The sequence below is a fragment of the Pleurodeles waltl genome, chromosome 6, assembly GCF_031143425.1.
Source record: "Pleurodeles waltl isolate 20211129_DDA chromosome 6, aPleWal1.hap1.20221129, whole genome shotgun sequence".
Classification (NCBI taxonomy): Eukaryota; Metazoa; Chordata; class Amphibia; order Caudata; family Salamandridae; genus Pleurodeles; species Pleurodeles waltl.
The window spans coordinates 1,671,892,971-1,671,916,439 of NC_090445.1; the positions used below are offsets into that span (position 1 = coordinate 1,671,892,971).

Genomic DNA, 23,469 nt, shown 5'->3' on the forward strand with positions numbered 1-23,469 from the left:
CACAGCCCAGGAGGGCCCAAGTATCGTCACTGGTCCAGAAACCACCGCCAGAGTCACAGCCCAGGAGGGCCCAAGTATCGTCACTGGTCCAGAGACCACCGCCAGAGTCACAGCCCAGCAGGGCCCAAGTATCGTCACTGGTAAAAAGACCACCGCCAGAGTCACAGCCCAGGAGGGCACAAGTATCGTCACTGGTCCAGAAACCACCGCCGGAGTCACAGCCCATAAGGGGCCAGGATGCCACAGCCACGCTGGGCAATGATGGAACGTCATGCCACACACCAATGCCCATTGTAGAGATCGTCATGCCACACACCAATGCCCAGTGTAGAGATCGTCATGCCACACACCAATGCCCAGTGTAGAGATCGTCATGCCACACACCAATGTCCGTATCAGAACCGCCATGGCAAAGCACCGCTGAACAGTCCATAGACCGCCATGTCAAAGCACCGCTGAACAGTCCAGAACTGACATGTCAAAGCACCGCTGAACAGGGCAAAGACCGCCATGGCAAAGCACCGCTGAACAGGGCAAAGACCGCCATGGCAAAGCACCGCTGAACAGTCCAGAACCGCCATGTCAAAGCACCGCTGAACAGGGCAAAGACCGCCATGTCAAAGCACCGCTGAACAGGGCAAAGCCCGCCATGGCAAAGCACCGCTGAACAGTCCAGAACCGCCATGTCAAAGCACCGCTGAACAGGGCAAAGACGGCCATGTCAAAGCACCGCTGAACAGTCCAGAACCGCCATGTCAAAGCACCGCTGAACAGGGCAAAGACCTCCATGGCAAAGCACCGCTGAACAGTCCAGAACCGCCATGTCAAAGCACCGCTGAACAGGGCAAAGACCGCCATGGCAAAGCACCGCTGAACAGTCCAGAACCGCCATGTTAAAGCACCGCTGAACAGGGCAAAGACCGTCATGTCAAAGCACCGCTGAACAGGGCAAAGACCGCCATGTCAAAGCACCGCTGAACAGTCCAGAACCGCCATGTCAAAGCACCGCTAAACAGGGCAAAGACCGCCATGGCAAAGCACCGCTGAACAATCCAGAACCGCCATGTCAAAGCACCGCTGAACAGGGCAAAGACTGCCATGTCAAAGCACCGCTGAACAGGGCAAAGACCGCCATGGCAAAGCACTGTTGAACAGTCCATAGACCGCCATGGCAAAGCACTGCTGAACAGGGCATGCACCGTGTAGGAATGAATGGACCGTCACATCAGGCATCCTTATCCCATGTGCAGCTGGGACAGTGATAGGACAGGTACTTTCACGGGGAGACTCATCCAGTCTGGGCACCAGTCCCCCTCCAGAACCAGTGGAGACCTGCATCTACTTGAGAGACTGTGGCTTTGCACTCCCCAGGATGGCGCAGTGGGCAATCCACCCACTGTAGAGACTTGAGAGACTGTGGCTTTGCACTCCCCAGGATGGCACAGTGGGCAACCCACCCACTGTAGAGACTTGAGAGACTGTGGCTTTGCACTCCCCAGGATGGCACAGTGGGCAAACCACCCACTGTAGAGACTTGAGAGACTGTGTCTTTGCACTCCCCAGGATGGCACAGTGGGCAATCCACCCACTGTAGAGACTTGAGAGACTGTGGCTTTGCACTCCCCAGGATGGCACAGTGGGCAACCCACCCACTGTAGAGACTTGAGAGACTGTGGCTTTGCACTCCCCAGGATGGCACAGTGGGCAAACCACCCACTGTAGAGACTTGAGAGACTGTGGCTTTGCACTCCCCAGGATGGCACAGTGGGCAATCCACCCACTGTAGAGACTTGAGAGACTGTGGCTTTGCACTCCCCAGGATGGCACAGTGGGAACCCACACACTGTAGAGACTTGAGAGACTGTGGCTTTGCACTCCCCAGGATGGCAAAGTGGGCAAACCACCCACTGTAGTGACTTGAGAGACTGTGGCTTTGCACTCCCCAGGATGCATCAATGGGCATGGAGCCCCGTCGTGTATCTGGCTTCGCATTCATCTGGCTGAGGTGTCCCCCCCTTCCCTTCCTCCTGAGGTGCCTGTAGTGTTTCTATCTGATGCCCCGGCGGTGTTCTCTCCGATTTTGGTCAGGTATCTATTGTGGGCCTCGCCCATGCATTTTTGGACTGTTGGTGCACGGACATTGTTGTGTACATATCTGCACTACTTCTTGGATTGTATGTGTAAATAAGAGTGATTTTGAGATATATATCTGTATATTTTTGTATGACATGTATATTGGCACATTACAATGTTTGCCCGAATTTCGTATTGTCTTTGCATTCTTCCGGGGGGATTGTGGGTTGTTACTGTGATTTTTGTGACTGCATTGGTGTGTATGTTGTATAATGCGAGGGTGGGGGTGTTTGGTGGGTGTCCCCCTAACTTTTTCCTCCCCCCTCCCCCGTGTCGTAGGTGCAGTACTCACCGGTATCTTCTGCGCCTACGTAGCTGTTGGTCGTAAAGGAGCAGAAAAACAAGGGCAGGTAGGATTTGTAATTCCGGCTCCATGGTGTCCTCCTTCCTCGTGGGTTGTGCTAAGGTGAGCGTTTTCCCATTGCAGAAACTGTTTCCGCCGTGTTTTTATCCACGGTGAATCCGCCCCGGAAAAGGTGGCGGATTGGCGGGTTGTAATAGTGTGGGCGGTACATTGTCTCCCGTCTGTCTGTTGGCGGTAACCGCCGCTCTCTTGTCTGTACCGCCGTGGCGGGCGGTGTGTTAAAGTGGCTGTCTTTGTTGGCGGTTTCCGCCAGGGTCATAATTCCCTTTTTTTCTCCACCAGCCTGTTTGCGGTATTACCGCACCTTTAACACCGTCCGCCAGGGTTGTAATGACCACCACTGACATTTGGTACAGCTTATGCTCACAGGAATAATCAGACATGCATGCTTTCACTGGTTGAGAGACGTTTCCTGAATCAGGCTGTTGATAGAAGAAAAACAATAGAAAAAAGATAGAAGGGGGATAGGTGAAACACAATGTAAGAATGATCATGCATATAGTGTAACTAACATGCAAGGAAAGCTTGCTTTAGATTTTCAGCATGTAGGAAAGCCTTGTATATACAGGCCTTAATCCAGAACTGAAAGTAAGTGTGTGGGAACGAGAATGCAGACATGTATTTCTATTTAAGAAAATATGGGACGTTATGCTAAATAGACAAGACCCTATGATTCCAGGTGTATACTATATTTGTGGTAAAACTGCTTCTTATCGTCTCCCTCATGGATGGTATGGGACTTGTTATCTGGGAGTGATTTTCCCTAAAATGTACCAAATTGACAACATAAATGATAGTCAAGAACAGGATCAAAAAGAGCAATCTATTCAGAAATAGTTGGGGATATATTTGGAGCAATGATTCCTTCTATAGGAGTTGCTCTGAATGACATGAAGATTTGAAAATGGTCTATCATTGTAGACAAAATGTTAACAGATTTTTCTGGAGCAATACTTCTCATGGATACAGAAATGGCTGCTGTCTGTTCAATGGTTCTTCAGAACCGTCTTATGTTAGATATTCTTTTAGCAAAAGAGGGCAGAGTCTGTCAGATGGTTAAGGCACAATATTGAGCACTTTTATTTCAGACAACAATAAAGAAATGAAAAGCTACACTCTGACTTAAAGGACCTGAAACAACCAAGTGTGTGGGAAAATATAGGTAAAAGTTTTACTAAAGTGGGAAATTGGTTAGGAAATCTTGGTCAGGGTTTTGTGGGAACAATACTGAAACCATTCTTAAAAGTGGTTGTGTGTCTTATTTGTATAATCCGATTTTACAAACTGTACACATGCATGACATTGCAAAAGATGAAAAATGAACAGAGAACAGAAGAAATACAAATGGAAAAGATGAGAATCAAATACTTTTGTGATTTGAGAAATTGTGAAAATTTAAGGAAACCTAACAGTAGATATACTAACCAAACTAAGCTTTGAATTGTCTCATTAATGAAGTAATAAAGTGTTCTTTTGTTACGGCACAGATTGCCATCAGAGGAGGGATTATTAGAGAACAAACATTACTAATAAAATATGAGTGAGCAAATCTTATAATTAATGTGTACTAAAAGAGTTTAATTAGAGAAATGTGTGTCGGAAAAATAAAACGTGCATGTTTGAAATGTGGTTGACATGGTGTCAGTCACCTTGAGTTCTATGTGAAATAATAAATAACTTTGAAAATGTATTTTGATGAATCATAGCCATTTGTACTGACAAAAGATAATTAATATAAATAAAACTAACGATTAGAAATTATGATTGATTAATTAAATAATGTACTAAATATGGTTTTACTAATAAAACTGCTTTATTCTTCATGTATTAGCATTAGTAAAGGGCCTAAACATTAGTGTTTTTCCACAGCACTGAGTTGAGATATTATGCTGATTTCATTTAGAACCTTTTGCAAACATTGTTTATTAGCTATTCATTGAAAGGCTCACAGTGGAAATCTACTGTCTTGTTCTATTCTGTTCATTCTGTACTTCCTTGTGATAATAATTGAACGTTTTAGCAATGGGCTTTAGCTTCTGGTTGGAAATAATGTTAGCTAAATGTCGTGTTCTGTGCTGTTTTCTACAATGTTAATATTCTGTGGAAACTGCTGACCGGAGAGGAGTGTCAACATAGGCCTATCTTAAAGAAAAATTAAGAAAAGTCACAATCTGAAGAAAATGTGAAATTCAATTGGTTGCTCACTATCACTTCTTATAGTCTTACCCAATAGGAGTGTAGGTAGTGATTTTTGAAACTTTAATTTAGCAAGGTTTCAGATGTTTTTCAGTAGATGAGGAGGAGAAGAAGTGCTGTTATGCTATGATGATGATAGTTCAGTTACCTTAGACCCTACATTACTGAACTGTCACCCCTTTCATGTTCCTGCTGCTGATCGCTGAAAACCTGATGTTCCTGTGCTCTTCTGATGAAGACTCTGTTAACTGTTGTCTCATTTAGGAGAGGTGTAACCAATGTGCATTTGTTTTGTTTTCCCTTTGCAGGTTTCCCCTATGAAATCCAACCTCATATTTTTGCTAGCACCATAGTTCATATGTTTTCTAAATTAATTTTTGTCGTATTTTGATTTATGCATGTGACAAAGCCCAACCCCACACATGCTTTGTGGAATTAGAATTTGGTAGTAAGAATGCCTGACTGAATAACCAAATTGATTGTTTATTAATTGATTATGATTGATTCAACTGCACAACTAATGAAATCTGTTGTTATTTCTCAAATAATTCTGTATAATTCTTCTGGAGTGTTTAATGGTGATTGCTCTTATTAAACTAAGATTCTTTAAACATTTTTGACAGCCTGTGTTGTTCTGTATTGCTATCAACTGTTTTTGTTTATTATTTATGTGACTTTAGGATTGTTACTATAAGGACAATAAATGTTTAAATGTTCCTAACTTGGTGTGGTGATTCATGGCCACATAGGTCACGGTGAGTGTAAATTACTGACTCATTATTACATTTTCGTTGTTGTTTATAGCTATAAGTTCTCATTATTTGATTTAATGATCTTATTACTCCTGTCTGAGTCAAAAGATTTGAGTCGACCTCTGAGGGTAGTAGATGTCACTGCCCTATTATGTCACCTAAGCCTAATTTAGGAAGTCACACGCCCACAGGGGAAGACAGAGCGAGAGCACAAGAGAGGGCGAGACAGTGAAGAAGGGAGAGACTCAAGTCAGTCATATAGATATATTTACATAGATAGAGACACACATGAAGAGAGAGCAGGGGATAGAAAGTAAGATAGGAACACAGAAAAAGATGGCGGCACAAAAGATAGTGAGAGAGATAGAGAGAGAATGCAACGGAGAGACAGAGCAACAGCTTGCAAGAGATGGAACCAGGGAGAGAGAGAGGGCAACAAGAAAGAAAGGGAAATAGAAAGAGAGCACAAGAGAGAGGAGGAGTGAGAGAGTGAGAGAGAGCCATGGAGAGTGAGAGACTGCAACAGAGAGAGCAAAAGAAACTGAGCACCAGAGACACAGAAAGACTGAGGGCCACGGCCTTTGAGATCACTAGGGGTACTAGACAAGGTTGTCCACTCTCCCCATTATTGTTTAATCTCTATACAGAGCCGTTGGCAGAAAGGATTCGGAAAGACCTTATTAAGCCCTTCGTCAGTGCAGGTTGGGAAAAGAAAATATCATTATATGTGGATGACATTATGATCTACACAAGTAATCTGCGCCCTACCTTAGACAGACTGGAATGTTTAAAGCTGGATTTTGGGAAGGTATCGGGGTACGCTGTCAACATGTTGAAAACTGAAATCATGACTTGGAATATGGAGGATGAACATAGTCAGGGAAGGAAATAATTAAAATACTTGGGTATTAAGGTGTGCGATACCCTGGAGGATACTGTAGAGGTGAATTTTAACAGCACCGTGAAAGAGGCCATTAGGCTACTTCTAAGCTGGACTCATCTCCCACGCGCTCTATATGGTAGAACAAATCTGATAAAAATGGCTATTTTACCAAAATGTATGTTTCTTTTCAACAAGATTCCTCTAAACTTTATAAGTGGTTGGGTACCAAAGGTACAGGGGAAAACAGACTCCTTTATCTGGGCAGCCAAAGGAGTTAGAATCTCAAGAAAGAAGCTGAGAAGGAGATATGATAATGGAGGAATAGCAATCCCAGACTTGCAACTCTATGCTTGGGCCTTTCAGCAGAAGAACATGAAGGACTTACTATCTGGGTCAGGATGAAATCAGTTAAGGGAGGCTATGCTGAAGGGAATGGCAGGAGGAGAGGATAAGTTCATGTATAAATACGGCCACCCTAGTTTCTACAAAAAAGTGAAACTAAAAGTTTTACAGGCAGCAGGCCAGCTGTGGGCCCAGAAAATAACCAATCTAAGGTACTATAGCCAGTATGCCCATGTGTGGGTCTCCCTTGGAATGACGAAATGCCTTAAAGATAGTTTATCGTATCCCTTGAGGGAAGCAGGCATTGTAGAGTGGGGACAGATGTTTCAGTATGGGACATTTTTTACATGGGAGGACCTCATGGTCAAAACTCAGGGGTCTTTATCAAGATTTAAATACTATCAACTGCAAAGCTGGGAAAGATCCTTGTCAGAGGAAGGAACAGATACAATAGAACTGGAGGAGTTAATAGTTAATAATCCCAATCACAAAAAGGAAGTGGGGCATACTACAGTACACTTTTAGATGCCTCGGACAAAGATCAGCATACTCCAGTCACTATGTGGAGAGAAACGTTTCCGAGCGAAAATGTCACCCGTTTATGGTTGGTATCATGGAGCCTTTTGTATCAAGTGGTTAAACCTGCGTACTTGAGGATCATCTTTTTGTCCTTCATATGGCCTACTTCACTCCTAAGAAATTGGCAAAATTAAGTGGGGTAGGGAATATGGTCTGCAGAAAATGTGGCTCAGTTAAATCGGATGATCTTCACATGTTTTTTCTCTGCCCTTATGTTCGGGAATTCTGGGCGGAGTTTGTCAAAGTACTAAAAGAGATATTTCACCCGCAGTTATATGTGAGCCAGGAGTTGGTAGTTTTTGGGTGGTTACATAAATAAATTACTCTATATGGGCACTGAAGAAACCTTTTGTTTTACTTGATGTTATTGGGAAGAAGGGAGATCTGTAAACAATGGACATCTTGGAAGGCCCCCTCTAGAGTCGAGTGGTTGCATGAAGTAGCCTACATATGTAAGATGGACTCTAATCGAAACCATGCAAACAAGGCTGGAAAAGATGTGGTCTCCCTGGATGAGCTGGATAGGGAGGAAGGGTGGGGGAGATCACTAGTACACTATTAGTATTAGCTTTGTGTCGTGGTGGCGAGGTGTACTGTCTGATAGTTAGAGCCATGTGGGATTAAGATATGGTGATGGGTGGGTACACCCGTCGGTCTCGCCCTATTCTCTAACATCCCTCTCGGAGCACTTTGATCTTGCAAGGGCCATCATCACACTGAGAGAGCAAGATCTCGGAGCCCTGTTTGGAAGTGCAAAAGGCAAATGAGACATAAAAAAATAAAATCCAGAGGGTGAGAGAGGTTATAAAGACAGAGACCCAGAGGTGGTTATGTAGATAGATACAGTCAGGGTGGCATTGAGAGAGCTGGCTGAGGACACAGAAAATGAGAGAAAAACATAGAGGGTGGCAGAGAGATAGGAAAAGAGAAGAGGGACATAGAAAAAGAAGGAGCGAGAGATGGAGAGCAATAATTAACAAAAGAAATCGGAATTTAGGGTTATAATTACTATCTGCTCTGCTACCTTTTTGTTTTGAAAGTGCACCGAGATCATACTGTGAGTATCTTCTCATAAGGCCAAGCCAGAGTCTTGTAAAGGCCTTGTCCTTCCAGGATCTAGATAGTTTGGCCACACTAGAGCTGGATGAGTAAAGGGTCAACGCTTGTCATTCTGTAACAACTGCATCTGATTGGACTTATTGATGTCTTATGTGAACTCTGAACCCAACCAGTATATAGGACACCTTTACAATAGCGAACACTGCCATGAACATGGTAAATTGGATTCATGATTCTTTTTGCACAATAGGTTTTTTATCACCTATATTGGTTCATGATGTACAAAGCTCTGTCCATAGTCTGCAGCTGAGATGGCTGTTCAATGAAATGTGCAGCTCTGTTGTTCAGGTGATAATCAACAACACAAGCAGGGAGGGAGCTCCTTGTAAGGAATGACCTAACAATAAGGTGAGGACGCCCGCTGGCTCTTATTTCTCACATATTTATTTTATTTTGAAGCTTTATATAGCGCTCATCACCATGAGGCATTAAGGCACTTCATAGTAGAAGACTAAACACAAGGAGAATACATCATAGCAAACATGCAAGCTCAGTGCATAGTAATACAAAGATAAATGCACACATGTATGTTTACTCATGTGTAAATCTAATACTGCACCTATGTGTAAATCGACACTTTTTTTGCTATTCACAATTTCCAAGTGTAGCTTGCCACCTAAGAGACCTATTCAGCAACAGCATCTTGTAGCGCGTAAACTTCAACAAAAAGCTTCCTCAGCTTCCCTGTGGTCTTTGCTTGCAGGGGATAAGACCTGCAGGATATTATGCAAAGAGAAGTGGTATTGACTTGAGGGGGGTTCTAAGCACACGCTTTTGAATGCAAGGCAGTGGCGCCTGGCTTGTATTTATGGTGGGTGGGTACAATAATAATAATTTTTTAAAAGGCCTCCCCTCTCCTCACGGCATCCTCCTCTCCTCTTGTCGTGCTCCTGGACGCTCCAACGCAGGACCAGGAAACTGCACTAACAAATTCTGGCACTGCTTTTACGTTGGTAACCAGCATGAAGAAAGCGTCAAGATTGGAGGGAGGGGCCTCTCGCAGCGCTCACAAGAGCACCGGAAGCCTGTGCTTTCTCTGACCCAGCTGTCTTAAGGCAGCTGGGCTAGAGAAGTTTAAAGTGCACATGTCAGGCTGGCCATCACATGATGGCCAGCCAAAGGAACATGCGCACTTTAAACTAAAGTGCAGAGCTCCCTGCTGCTGTCACTCAGCAGCAATTGCCCCGCCCTGTCCTGATACTATTCAGGATCGGATGCTGAAAATAAAATGGTAATAAATAAATTTCATTACCATTTTATTTTTCAGCTCTGGGGGAATTTTTTAGCTGGGCGACGGTCCTCCGCTCTAATGGAGGGGCTGCTCCTGATGTAGGGTACCCTTCTAGTGATCTTGCTATTTATCTCATGAAAGGTAACCTGCTTACAAAGACCTTTCTAAACACACCATCCCATGCACTAAAGTTAAATGTGCAATGAGAGCATGTGCTTTATCTTAACACGTTTCCTATATTTCAGTAGCATCTTAAAAGATTCCTAGTTCACACAAATTCCTTCTTGAATTTCTTCTTGAATTCAATTGATATAATGGCAGTGCCTAGATCACACACATCAGTCAGTTTTAAGCCTTCACTTCCTGCCCAAGCTCTAGAATCACTACTATTCTCACCCCTCACAGTCTTCCTGATGAGATTTTAGACATGTGCCTTGTGAACATTGTGTAGGCTCTTTCAGTCATCTGTCCTCTCAGCACTGTGCGGTGCTTTTTCTGCTGCTGCCTGGGCTGTATGTTTTCTCTGTGTGAGGGTGACTGCTATTGCAGGTCCCTGAGTTATATGCCAGGGAAGCTTGCAATGATTCTGGCTTTACTGTTCATGTTCTGAAGTCACTGCTGCTGCCAGGAGTGTAACTAGTCTGTGTGAAGGCAGCATGGACTGCTGATGTGCATGTTGTACCTGTGCTGAGTGTGAGGGAAACATGCCCTGCTGCTGCCCATCCTGCACCTGTGCTGAGTGTGAGGGGAGCTTGTGCTCCTGGTGCCCATCCTGTCCCTGTGCTGAGTGTGAGGGGAGCTTGTGCTCCTGGTGCCCATCCTGTCCCTGTGCTGAGTGTGAGGGGAGCTTGCGCTCCTGGTGCCCATCCTGTCCCTGTGCTGAGTGTGAGGGAAGCTTGTGCTCCTGATGCCCATCCTGTCCCTGTGCTGAGTGTGAGGGGAGCTTGTGCTCCTGGTGCCCATCCTGTCCCTGTGCTGAGTGTGAGGGGGAGCTTGTGCTGCTGGTGCCCATTCTGTCCTTGTGCTGAGTGTGAGGGAAACATACCCTGATACTGCCCATCCTGTACCTGTGCTGAGTGTGAGGGCAGCGTGCTCTGCGGCTGCCCATCCTGTACCTGTGCTGAGTGTGAGGGGAGCGTGCGCTCCTGGTGCCCATTCTGCCCCTGTGCTGAGTGTGAGGGGAGCTTGTGCTGCTGGTGCCCATCCTGTACCTGTGCTGAGTGTGACGGGAGCTTGTGCTGCTGGTGCCCATTCTGTCCCTGTGCTGAGTGTGAGGGGAGCTTGCCCTGCTGGTGCCCATCCTGTACCTGTGCTGAGTGTGAGGGGAGCTTGTGCTCCTGGTGCCCATCCTGTACCCGTGCTGAGTGTGAGGGGAGCTTGCACACTTGGTGCCCATCCTGTCCCTGTGCTGAGTGTGAGGGGAGCTTGTGCTGCTGGTGCCCATCCTGTACCTGTGCTGAGTGTGACAGGAGCTTGTGCTGTTGGTGCCCATTCTGTCCCTGTGCTGAGCGTGACGGGAGCTTGTGCTGCTGGTGCCCATCCTGTACCTGTGGTGAGTGTGAGGGGAGCTTGCCCTGCTGGTGCCCATCCTGTCCCAGCGCTGAGTGTGAGGGAAGCTTGTGCTCCTGGTGCCCATTCTGTCCCTGTGCTGAGTGCGAGGGGAGCTTGCACTCCTGGTGCCCATTCTGTCCGTGTGCTGAGTGTGAGGGGAGCTTGTGCTCCTGGTGCCCATTCTGTCCCTGTGCTGAGTGTGAGGGGAGCTTGCGCTCCTGGTGCCCATTCTGTCCGTGTGCTGAGTGTGAGGGGAGCTTGTGCTCCTGGTGCCCATTCTGTCCCTGTGCTGAGTGTAAGGGGAGCTTGCGCTCCTGGTGCCCATTCTGTCCCTGTGCTGAGTGTGAGGGGAGCTTGCCCTGCTGGTGCCCATCCTGTCCCTGTGCTGAGTGTGAGGGGAGCTTGTGCTGCTGGTGCCCATCCTGTCCCAGCGCTGAGTGTGAGGGGAGCTTGCGCTGCTGGTGCCCATCCTGTCCCAGCGCTGAGTGTGAGGGGAGCTTGCGCTCCTGGTGCCCATCCTGTACCTGTGCTGAGTGTGAGGGGAGCTTGCGCTCCTGGTGCCCATCCTGTCCCTGTGCTGAGTGTGAGGGGAGCTTGTGCTCCTGGTGCCCATCCTGTCCCTGTGCTGAGTGTGAGGGGAGCTTGCCCTGCTGGTGCCCATCCTGTACCTGTGCTGAGTGTGAGGGGAGCTTGTGCTCCTGGTGCCCATCCTGTACCCGTGCTGAGTGTGAGGGGAGCTTGCACACTTGGTGCCCATCCTGTCCCTGTGCTGAGTGTGAGGGGAGCTTGTACTGCTGGTGCCCATCCTGTCCCTGTGCTGAGTGTGAGGGGAGCTTGCCCTGCTGGTGCCCATCCTGTCCCAGCGCTGAGTGTGAGGGGAGCTTGCACACCTGGTGCCCATTCTGTCCCTGTTCTGAGTGTGAGGGGAGCTTGCGCTGCTGGTGCCCATCCTGTCTCTGTGCTGAGTGTGAGGGGAGCTTGCCCTGCTGGTGCCCATCCTGTCCCTGCGCTGAGTGTGAGGGAAGCTTGTGCTCCTGGTGCCCATTCTGTCCCTGTGGTGAGTGTGAGGGGAGCTTGCGCTCCTGGTGCCCATCCTGTCCGTGTGCTGAGTGTGAGGGGAGCTTGCGCTCCTGGTGCCCATCCTGTCCCTGTGCTGAGTGTGAGGGGGAGCTTGTGCTGCTGGTGCCCATTCTGTCCTTGTGCTGAGTGTGAGGGAAACATACCCTGATACTGCCCATCCTGTACCTGTGCTGAGTGTGAGGGCAGCGTGCTCTGCGGCTGCCCATCCTGTACCTGTGCTGAGTGTGAGGGGAGCGTGCGCTCCTGGTGCCCATTCTGCCCCTGTGCTGAGTGTGAGGGGAGCTTGTGCTGCTGGTGCCCATCCTGTACCTGTGCTGAGTGTGACGGGAGCTTGTGCTGCTGGTGCCCATTCTGTCCCTGTGCTGAGTGTGAGGGGAGCTTGCCCTGCTGGTGCCCATCCTGTACCTGTGCTGAGTGTGAGGGGAGCTTGTGCTCCTGGTGCCCATCCTGTACCCGTGCTGAGTGTGAGGGGAGCTTGCACACTTGGTGCCCATCCTGTCCCTGTGCTGAGTGTGAGGGGAGCTTGTGCTGCTGGTGCCCATCCTGTACCTGTGCTGAGTGTGACAGGAGCTTGTGCTGTTGGTGCCCATTCTGTCCCTGTGCTGAGCGTGACGGGAGCTTGTGCTGCTGGTGCCCATCCTGTACCTGTGGTGAGTGTGAGGGGAGCTTGCCCTGCTGGTGCCCATCCTGTCCCAGCGCTGAGTGTGAGGGAAGCTTGTGCTCCTGGTGCCCATTCTGTCCCTGTGCTGAGTGCGAGGGGAGCTTGCACTCCTGGTGCCCATTCTGTCCGTGTGCTGAGTGTGAGGGGAGCTTGTGCTCCTGGTGCCCATTCTGTCCCTGTGCTGAGTGTGAGGGGAGCTTGCGCTCCTGGTGCCCATTCTGTCCGTGTGCTGAGTGTGAGGGGAGCTTGTGCTCCTGGTGCCCATTCTGTCCCTGTGCTGAGTGTAAGGGGAGCTTGCGCTCCTGGTGCCCATTCTGTCCCTGTGCTGAGTGTGAGGGGAGCTTGCCCTGCTGGTGCCCATCCTGTCCCTGTGCTGAGTGTGAGGGGAGCTTGTGCTGCTGGTGCCCATCCTGTCCCAGCGCTGAGTGTGAGGGGAGCTTGCGCTGCTGGTGCCCATCCTGTCCCAGCGCTGAGTGTGAGGGGAGCTTGCGCTCCTGGTGCCCATCCTGTACCTGTGCTGAGTGTGAGGGGAGCTTGCGCTCCTGGTGCCCATCCTGTCCCTGTGCTGAGTGTGAGGGGAGCTTGTGCTCCTGGTGCCCATCCTGTCCCTGTGCAGAGTGTGAGGGGAGCTTGCCCTGCTGGTGCCCATCCTGTACCTGTGCTGAGTGTGAGGGGAGCTTGTGCTCCTGGTGCCCATCCTGTACCCGTGCTGAGTGTGAGGGGAGCTTGCACACTTGGTGCCCATCCTGTCCCTGTGCTGAGTGTGAGGGGAGCTTGTACTGCTGGTGCCCATCCTGTCCCTGTGCTGAGTGTGAGGGGAGCTTGCCCTGCTGGTGCCCATCCTGTCCCAGCGCTGAGTGTGAGGGGAGCTTGCACACCTGGTGCCCATTCTGTCCCTGTTCTGAGTGTGAGGGGAGCTTGCGCTGCTGGTGCCCATCCTGTCTCTGTGCTGAGTGTGAGGGGAGCTTGCCCTGCTGGTGCCCATCCTGTCCCTGCGCTGAGTGTGAGGGAAGCTTGTGCTCCTGGTGCCCATTCTGTCCCTGTGCTGAGTGTGAGGGGAGCTTGCGCTCCTGGTGCCCATCCTGTCCGTGTGCTGAGTGTGAGGGGAGCTTGCGCTCCTGGTGCCCATTCTGTCCCTGTGCTGAGTGTGAGGGGAGCTTGCGCTCCTGGTGCCCATTCTGTCCGTGTGCTGAGTGTGAGGGGAGCTTGCGCTCCTGGTGCCCATTCTGTCCCTGTGCTGAGTGTGAGGGGAGCTTGCGCTCCTGGTGCCCATCCTGTCCCTGTGCTGAGTGTGAGGGGAGCTTGCGCTCCTGGTGCCCATCCTGTCCCTGTGCTGAATGTGAGGGGAGCCTGCCCTGCTGGTGCCCATCCTGTACCTGTGCTGAGTGTGAGGGGAGCTTGTGCTCCTGGTGGCCATCCTGTACCCGTGCTCAGTGTGAGGGGAGGTTGCACACTTGGTGCCCATCCTGTCCCTGTGCTGAGTGTGAGGGGAGCTTGTGCTGCTGGTGCCCATCCTGTCCCTGTGCTGAGTGTGAGGGGAGCTTGTGCTCCTGGTGCCCATCCTGTCCCTGTGCTAACTGTGAGGGGAGCGTGCGCTCCTGGTGCCCATTCTGCCCCTGTGCTGAGTGTGAGGGGAGCGTGCGCTCCTGGTGCCCATCCTGTGCCTGTGCTGAGTGTGAGGGGAGCTTGTGCTGCTGGTGCCCATCCTGTCCATGTGCTGAGTGTGAGGGGAGCTTGTGCTGCTGGTGCCCATCCTGTACCTGTGCTGAGTGTGACGGGAGCTTGTGCTGCTTGTGCCCATTCTGTCCCTGTGCTGAGTGTGAGGAGAGCTTGCCCTGCTGGTGCCCATCCTGTACCTGTGCTGAGTGTGAGGGGAGCTTGTGCTCCTGGTGCCCATCCTGTACCCGTGCTGAGTGTGAGGGGAGCTTGCACACTTGGTGCCCATCTTGTCCCTGTGCTGAGTGTGAGGGGAGCTTGTGCTGCTGGTGCCCATCCTGTACCTGTGCTGAGTGTGACAGGAGCTTGTGCTGCTGGTGCCCATTCTGTCCCTGTGCTGAGCGTGACGGGAGCTTGTGCTGCTGGTGCCCATCCTGTACCTGTGCTGAGTGTGAGGGGAGCTTGTGCTCCTGGTGCCCATCCTGTCCCTGTGCTGAGTGTGAGGGGAGCGTGTTCTGCTGGTGCCCATTCTGTACCTGTGCTGAGTGTGAGGGGAGCTTGTGCTCCTGGTGCCCATCCTGTCCCTGTGCTGAGTGTGAGGGGAGCGTGCGCTGCTGGTGCCCATTCTGTACCTGTGCTGAGTGTGAGGGGAGCTTGCACACTTGGTGCCCATCCTGTCCCTGTGCTGAGTGTGAGGGGAGCGTGCGCTGCTGGTGCCCATCCTGTGCCTGTGCTGAGTGTGAGGGGAGCTTGTGCTCCTGGTGCCCATTCTGTCCGTGTGCTGACTGTGAGGGGAGCTTGTGCTCCTGGTGCCCATCCTGTACCTGTGCTGAGTGTGAGGGGAGCTTGCACACTTGGTGCCCATCCTGTACCTGTGCTGAGTGTGAGGGGAGCTTGCACACTTGGTGCCCATCCTGTACCTGTGTTGAGTGTGAGGGGAGCTTGTGCTCCTGGTGTCCATCCTGTCCCTGTGCTGAGTGTGAGGGGAGCTTGTGCTACTGGTGCCCATCCTGTACCTGTGCTGAGTGTGAGGGGAGCTTGCACACTTGGTGCCCATCCTGTACCTGTGCTGAGTGTGAGGGGAGCTTGTGCTCCTGGTGCCCATCCTGTCCCAGAGCTGAGTGTGAGGGGAGCTTGCGCTCCTGGTGCCCATTCTGTCCGTGTGCTGAGTGTGAGGGGAGCGTGTGCTCCTGGTGCCCATTCTGTCCCTGTGCTGAGTGTGAGGGGAGCTTGCCCTGCTGGTGCCCATCCTGTCCCTGTGCTGAGTGTGAGGGGAGCTTGCCCTGCTGGTGCCCATCCTGTCCCTGTGCTGAGTGTGAGGGGAGCTTGCCCTGCTGGTGCCCATCATGTCCCAGCGCTGAGTGTGAGGGGAGCTTGCGCTGCTGGTGCCCATCTTGTCCCAGCGCTGAGTGTGAGGGGAGCTTGCGCTCCTGGTGCCCATCCTGTACCTGTGCTGAGTGTGAGGGGAGCTTGTGCTCCTGGTGCCCATCCTGTACCTGTGCTGAGTGTGAGGGGAGCTTGCACACTTGGTGCCCATCCTGTACCTGTGCTGAGTGTGAGGGGAGCTTGCCCTGCTGGTGCCCATCCTGTACCTGTGCTGAGTGTGAGGGGAGCTTGCACTCCTGGTCCCCATTCAGTACCTGTGCAGAGTGTGAGGGAAGCTTGTGCTCCTGGTGCCCATCCTGTCCCTGTGCTGAGTGTGAGGGGAGCTTGTGCTGCTGGTGCCCATCCTGTCCCTGTGCTGATGTGAGGGGAGCTTGCCCTGCTGGTGCCCATCCTGTCCCAGCGCTGAGTGTGAGGGGAGCTTGCACTCCTGGTCCCCATTCAGTACCTGTGCAGAGTGTGACGGGAGCTTGTGCTGCTGGTGCCCATCCTGTACCTGTGCTGAGTGTGAGGGGAGCTTGTGCTGCTGCCCATCCTGTACCTGTGCTGAGTGTGAGGGGAGCTTGTGCTGCTGCCCATCCTGTACCTGTGCTGAGTGTGAGGAGTTCTTGTCAGATATTTGGAGCACAGCTGCTTAGCTTTACATAAATATATTTCTTCTCCATCATCTTCTGAATATTTCTTTAGCTTCCTTTGTGGGTTTGTGCTCAGTGGGGCTTTCATGTCTTCCGGACCATCATTCCACTGACTTGGGGTTGGGTGGTTTGGCCAGAAACAAGGATGGTGCACTCTAATACATTTTGCTGCCCCCAGGGAAGCTGCAAAGTTGTGGCTGTCTTAGCAGCAGCACAATAATGAGGGACAGAGCTGCATTTTAAAGCAGGTGCTCTGTTTTCATAATACAAGTGACACCTGGCTCACACATCAAAGGGGACAGAGATCCCCCTGCAGGCAGGTGCAGCGATGGCCTGCACCTGCCTACAGGGGAGTGTTGGGTCCCATGGGGCCTCTTTTCTCCTCTTTCTCCCCCTTTTCCACCTCTTTGTGGCGACCCCTGTTAGCACGTCTGACCTTAATAAGTAAACTTACAAAGGGACGCATATAGGTCGATAAACCTTTTGACTCGCAATTAAGATGTTCTTACCATAGATCCAGTACATAATCAATAATTAATACACAATAGTCAATATTCAATTAGTAATCAATAACATCAATACTCAATTAAGTCAGTAATTGTCACGCACCATGACACCTTCAGTAAAAGTTTAGAATGTTTATTTCCCTATATTAACAATGCTAAGGTCATGTAGATTAATCTCAAAATCAGATGGAACACATACAGAAACAACACTGGTTGTCCAAAACGGCGGAAGAAACGCAATTTAATCAAAGCTTGAACTACAACACATTCTAAAGTTATGGTGCAAATCAATAGCAAAGTCAACTGCGTCAACGTTATAGCATACATGGAATTCAGCAGCAAAATTCATCAATCATTACTCCCGGTTACTGTAAGTCATTAGTGAGAAGCCTTAACTAACATCAGATTAGCATCAGCATGTTCGGCTTCATGGAAAACAATTTGGTAACACAAATTTGTATCAAAACAGCGCAGTTGGCACCTAGAAAGAAAAAGCAAATATGCATGATAATCACAGGCTATAATATACCTATCCTCAGCATGGTTCAGCAAAGCAGAGTCAATCTTCGTCTTCAGGACATTAGTCAGTCAGCAAAGCATCAGGCTTCAGCATCAGAATTAAAGGGCAAAGTCTGTAAGCATTAAAGTTAAGCACGTCTCTTATCAAGACGCATAAGAAAGTAATAACCTCTTGGTCAGAAACTATGGGCAGAAGCCAAGGGCAGAAATGTGTCCCAGAATGTCTGTCTTCTCACTGTGCAGTGTCGTTAAGTTAAAGTCACCTAAACTATCCCCCAAATCCCTATTGGTCAGTTAATCGTATGTTCACCCTCTGTCCAATAAAACTAATATCCCAAATCTATGAATTCTAATATTTCTCCATTCTCACATTGTTGATTGGTTCGTCTTGCAATGTCCCAATCATCCCGCTTGTCAGGTAACATTATTGTTGCAGCTTCTACTCTAGTCAGTATCTTCATTGTTCTTGTCCTGGGAAAGTCATTCTCGTACACATTACACATAAAATGTTGCATTAGCAAGAACATAATCTGCTAGCAGTTGGTTCTCATGAAAAGCTTCCATTTTGAGCACATTTAAACAATACAATAGACATTCATAGTTTAACTTCTCTTGGTCAGCATTTTATTAAACGCTAAGAAATACAGCTTTTACATGAGGCCTGGCACATAGGCCAAGACACTCGCACAATTTATAAAGCTAAAGCAAACTTCATAACGCTTAATATGACATATTACTGCATTAGTCTAACATATATTCAACATTTAATAATATTTAATCATTAATTAGTACATTTCGTTAACATTGGTGGCCATTCTTCGTGATCGCATTTTAAAATGCGTGAACTATTTTTCTACGTTATTTCATTGTCTACTTAAACTTATTATTCAAAATACATAAACAATCATTAATAATTTTTATTAAAACACCTGCGCTAGCACCCCTGAGGGCCTCTTTGCCCACGTCCACAATACAGAGCGCATGCAGGGGGAAATTGTTTCCCTCATTGCCCTGGGCCACACCCCATGCTAATGAGGGAACATCCACCTGTGATAGCACCAGCGCTATATGGGCGAACGTTCTTTCTGCATTACAAAAAGGGCCACACAAGTGTCTGCAGTACGCTGGAGTAGAGAAAAGTGTTCCCACCCAGTACACTGGAGTACACAGGGTGCTGCAGAACACTGGGGCAAAGAAAGGTTTTCCCACCCAATCCCATTTAGAGAGTTTAGGGACATAATTTTCCTTGTCACTCTCCTGTGTTTTTAATCTTGACATAGGCTCTTTATATAGCAATAGAACATCCTTTCTTAGGGCCTATAGTCAATTTTAACCCTACACTTTTCAGTTCTTCACACCACACGACTGCAGGCCTGAGAACATCCCTGTAGACAACTTTAACACTTTTTCAATTAAAAGTTCTCCAGCAGAGAGACCCCTTTCAGGGTCACTCGGGCATTGCAGCACTGGCCTAATGAGGAGCAGGCCCGATGATGAAGGACGCCACCTATTGGTGGGAGAGGGCTCTTGCTTCTAATAAATGAGTGCTTAGATTACCTGGTCACTCTTCAGTAGTTGGGTTTGAGTGGGACTCCACGGAACGGAATAGTGTACCTTACAGTATCTGGCTTTAAAGTTGGGAGACCATACACTGGACCGGTTAACTCTCCCAGTCCCCCTAGTGATTTAGTAATTAAGGCCCATATTTATACTTTTTTAGTGCCACATTTGCGTAACTTTTTGACGCAAAAGCGGTGCAAATGTACAAAATATAATTGTATTTTGAAAGTTTGCGCTGCTTTTTTGTAAAGAAATTACGCAAATGAGGCGCTAAAAAAGTATAAATATGGGCCTAAAATTTTACTCAGGCCTACTTCAGTTACATTGTCAACATCCTATCAGATACCAGTGTCCAGTTGGTTCTTTGGAAACATACCAAGTCTCAAACTCACGAAACACATGGTTGTCAAATTAAATCACAGAACTTGAAATATAGAGCTGGATGACAAGGTGTGAGACGGCAACCCTCCCCTTGAAAGGTGTTTTCATTCTTTCTAAAAATCATGTTGTATTTACTTGTGATGAGCCCAAAGCCTTTATTTTTTTTTTAATAAATGTGATTCGCCATGTTGATGAAACTAACCTGTCAAATAGCTCTCGATTCAAAACAGTTCTTCAAGTTGGTTTGGTGGATCACACTGACCAACGTATATTTTGACGCTTCACTATTTCACTTGCATCCTGTCTTCCGATTTTGTTCCCTATTCCACCTTTGTCTCTCATTTCTATCCTGTGTTTCCTCTGCTGTTTCTTACTACCTATCCGCTCTACCAATTTAATACCCTGTGTAACCACCATTTGTCTACTTTTTCCAATTTTGTGTATCACACTTCCCAATAACTTTTCCGACTTGCAGAATGCTACTCCTGTACCACCTACTACCCTGTGCTTTGTTGATAGAATAATCTCCTGATGTGATGATGAGGCCAGTGCTTAATTTGTGCCTGTTGTTTCTAGTGCGTAGCACCAGCACTTATTTTTTAGGTCTGGCGCTTATTTTTCTGCCTCAAGAATTTACTGCGAGCAAAAGACACATATGGGAAAGACAGAGGAAGAGAAAAACGAAAAAGCGTCACAAGTGGAGAAAGCAGAAAGCTGCAAGTGTGAGCTGAAGGGGCAGGGAGTGGCTGTAAATGGACTGAAGAAGCCCGAGATGGCTTCAGGATTACGCTGCCTCAGTATTCCGTGCTTGCACATTTAATTGCAGTAGCCGTGTGTTTAACAGGAGGGCCTTGGGCACCGGCACGTTTTTTTTTACAAATTAAGCGCTGGATGAGGCTGATCCTCAATAAGTTGCACAGAATCAGATTTACAACCACTGAGCCTAGAAAGCACGTCCAAGTCCTAGCTGCCTCACTCAGTGACCCCATCAGTGTTCCAGCCTGGAACCTTTACATGTCATCCTGGAACCTAACAATGTCATAAGGCACACCTAATATAAACCACATAAAAATATACCACATTTCCCTTCTCAGATACCCCCCATTTAGTGCTCTGTCCTTTCTTCCTCATTCTCGCTTCCTTCTTATATTTTGTCGTTCTGTATTCTCTCTCCGGTCTCCATTAACATTCCAACTTTTAAAGTTGAATTACAGTGGCAAAGGAAAACAGCCAACTGCAATCCCAACCTTCTTTATTTCATGGTCTTTTTTTTAATTTTGTCTCGTTTATTTTTTGGATGCAAAATTCCCATTTCTATACTTGAACATTGTGGACATTTTTGTGCCTTTTTGTGTGTCTTTCTTTTACTTCCGGATTTGAGATTTGATATGGGGGTGCATTTTTTATTGCTTTTCATTACTTTTAACCTTGGTCATATTTACTTCCTGCAGGAAACCAGAGCCCAGATTTACGAAGGGTTTGCATTGCCCTTGCGTCATTCAAGGTGACGCAAGGCGGTGCAAGCCTTTTAGCGGGATTTACTAAGCCACGCAAAGTCACCTTGCATGGCTCTGCATGACTTAGTAAATCCAGAGTAACACAAGGCAGCGCAAATCACTGCCTTGTGTTACGCTGCGTTGGGAAGGCGTTCCATGGGTAGAGCATAGGCATTCTCATGCGTTCGCCCATGGATTTTGACGCACTCCCCGATTTACTATGGATAGTAAACCTGGGATTGCATCAAAATGGTACACCTTCTCAACAGAAGCGTAATGAGGAGAAATATATTTATTTCTTCTTGTTATTTCCTCTTTCTATGTGGGAGGCATTCTACAACACACATAGAAAGAGTAAATTGGCTCTAAGGATTGTTTTTGTGCAGGAAGATGTCCCTTCCTGCAAAAAAACAAACCTGCGTTTCACGCAGACACCCTTTCACTGTGGTGAAATGAAGTCTGCAGTGGTACTAGGCAGCAATCAGTGTACCAGCGCAAAGAGGGAGCATGAAAGCATCATAACTTAGTAGATATGATGCATTTCTGCTCTCCCTTTCATGCAACGCAGCACTGCACGTTGTCTTGCTGCATCGTGTTGTATGAAATACTGATAAGCCTGCCACCAGGTTTCACCTCTTTGCAGTCCCGGCCCGCTTCGCTCGAAAGGAGCGGGGAGGTGCAGTGCGCCGGGGGCGCCTAAAATGTGATAAAATTTAAACAATGTAAAAACCACTTACCTTTTTGGCACGGTCCCACACCACGCTCCTGGCTGGGCGCTCCCAGGCAGACTGGGAGCCTGTGCAGACTCTCCAGCCCGGCAACTGTAATGCTGGGCTGGAGAGAGCCTACCGTGCATGTGTGATTGGCCGGCCCAAGCCAGCCGGCCAAACATACATGCGCAGTGAGGCAGAGTGTTGAGCACTCCCCCTCACAGCTCCTCACCCCAGGTGCCCCGCCCCTTTCACAACAAGGTTGATAATAAACATAGTTTGTTATCCCTTCAGTTGTGAAAGTTTCCCAGCTTTGGTTGCTGGCGGGGGTGGGGAGGGGTGGCGATCCTCCGCCCTAAAGGAAAAGCCGCCCCTTCCTATTTGGGATTATACAAATTGATTTTTGAAAGAATTAGGTAATAAACTCCGGGCTTAGTGCTGCAACTTCTGTTTAAAATAAATATCCAGTCGAACCACAGGCCTTGCTTTGTGGACTGATAAGAACCAAGCTCTGCTGTGCAGACAGTGAAGATGACCCCATCGACCATCCACGACCCACTTCCTGAAGTTTTGTGTTTGTGTATTCATTTGATTGCTTGGCATAAAATCATTATGCCACATTTGGGCCTCTGACAATGTAATTATATAGATATGCAAAAATGGACTCTGGGAAGTATATAAGGTTGCAGTGATTATGGTGTGCGTTGTGTAACACGGTTTTCCGGGTTGTTGAAACTATTAACTAGTGTAGCAGTCCTTGAGCCATTGATCAGTGGTCTGAGGTCAGAGCACAGACTTCTGATAGGTCCATAGTCAGGGCATCTTCAGTTGTAATCCACACTACTTTGAAGAAGAGAGCGTTGATGGCTGTAGCTCAGTGAAAACGCTGCATAACTCGTTGCTCTTTCTTTTGACCTGTCTTTCAGACTCACCCCACGGTCAGTCAACGTCCACAGGTGGAACCATGCAGAGCCAGGCGTCTCCAGCGCACCGTCAGTGCTCCTGCTCCAAATACCACCACGGAGGATGGGTTGACCCTCATTGCAGAAGATGGTAGGACAACTTCAAACTTTAGGTCTATCTCTGTTGGCTTCTATCCCAAGTCACATTTTTCAAATGAGAAACTTGACACGTGGAGAAATAACCCTATTCGTGCTGCTAAATAAAAACTGTTTTCAGTTTATATCTGTTCTTGTTTCAACCAAGTGCAAAACAAAGAGTGACCAATCAAAACATTGCAAAGCGTTCACAAATGAGGCTCGATCATGAAGGAGGTTTGGCCAATTCATAAACAAAGAGTGTGGGCAAGTATGTGCAGTGACAGCTTTATTATTTTCGTGATTTTCAAAAGTGGCAGGAATACTATGGCTTCGTGGTTTCCCTTATGTACGAGAAACCACGGAAAATGATAACCTCAGTAGCAGGGCTGCAGATTGCGCGGAGAGCAGAAGCTTCTCTTGCACAGAGCCAGGGATGAGGGCCAATTGTACACGTTTCCGTTTTTTGTAATGATTTTTCCTCCCTGTGATGAAATCGCTTCCCCTGCGTGCCCGAACAAATGGGCGTGTTTGTGTATCTTTCACACAATCATTGCACCATGTAAATCTACCCCTGATATGAAAATGTGAAATGCCACGGGAAGATGTGACACACAAGGAACTTACCTGCAAGCTTTTTTTTATCCATGAGATGATGAGATTTACGCCTGGAAATTCCAAAGTAACTCTTGCAA

The 23,469-nt window shown here is 48.4% G+C and overlaps 1 long non-coding RNA gene across 1 annotated transcript in view; it reads left to right on the forward strand.

The window, feature by feature from the left end:
- LOC138302200 (uncharacterized) overlaps positions 1 to 22,802 on the forward strand; it is a 49,295-nt gene extending 26,493 nt beyond the window's left edge. The window contains exon 3 of the long non-coding RNA XR_011205335.1: positions 22,664 to 22,802. This is a non-coding gene — a long non-coding RNA (uncharacterized lncRNA). The remainder of the gene's footprint in view (positions 1 to 22,663) is intronic.
- The last annotated feature ends 667 nt before the right edge of the window (positions 22,803 to 23,469 follow it).